This window comes from Microtus ochrogaster, unplaced genomic scaffold (assembly GCF_000317375.1).
Source record: "Microtus ochrogaster isolate Prairie Vole_2 unplaced genomic scaffold, MicOch1.0 UNK81, whole genome shotgun sequence".
Taxonomy (NCBI): Eukaryota; Metazoa; Chordata; class Mammalia; order Rodentia; family Cricetidae; genus Microtus; species Microtus ochrogaster.
Genome location: NW_004949179.1, coordinates 212,634 through 213,173, shown reverse-complemented (window position 1 = coordinate 213,173; position 540 = coordinate 212,634).

Here is a 540-nt window from a genome sequence, read left to right as displayed (position 1 = left end):
GAGTCCTTAATGGTCAACTGGCAGTTCCTGGGTCGTCACCTTGGGAGACTCAGGCTGTAGGTACACACTGCCCACATAGGATCAAGAACTACCTAGCCCCACAGTTCAGTCTTGTGTCTTCACAGAGGTAGGGATGGGCATTTGCTCTTTGGAGATGGCTCCTGTGACAGAGCTCTGTGGTGGGAACCAGCCTAGTGTGTGCCAGGCCCCAGCTCTGGGAAAATGGAGAACATTGTAGAGACAGCATCATTTCCAGTTCTCTGGGAACAGATGCTTTAATGCCTTAAGAATTTGGCCTCAGATAAGACAGAGGTCCACATTCCTGCTGTTGCTCGGCATCTGAATCAAAATGAGAACACTACTCTTGCTCCTCTGCTGAGGTGGGGCGGGAAAGGGCTCATCTCAGGCCTGAGGAGTACAAAGTTCCAGAAACTTAATTTCAGGTTCCTAGGGACACTGAAGCCCCTTCCTCAGGTAGTTCTCTGGTCCCAGGGACACTGAAGCCCCTTCCTCAGGTAGTTCTCTGGTCCTAGGGACACT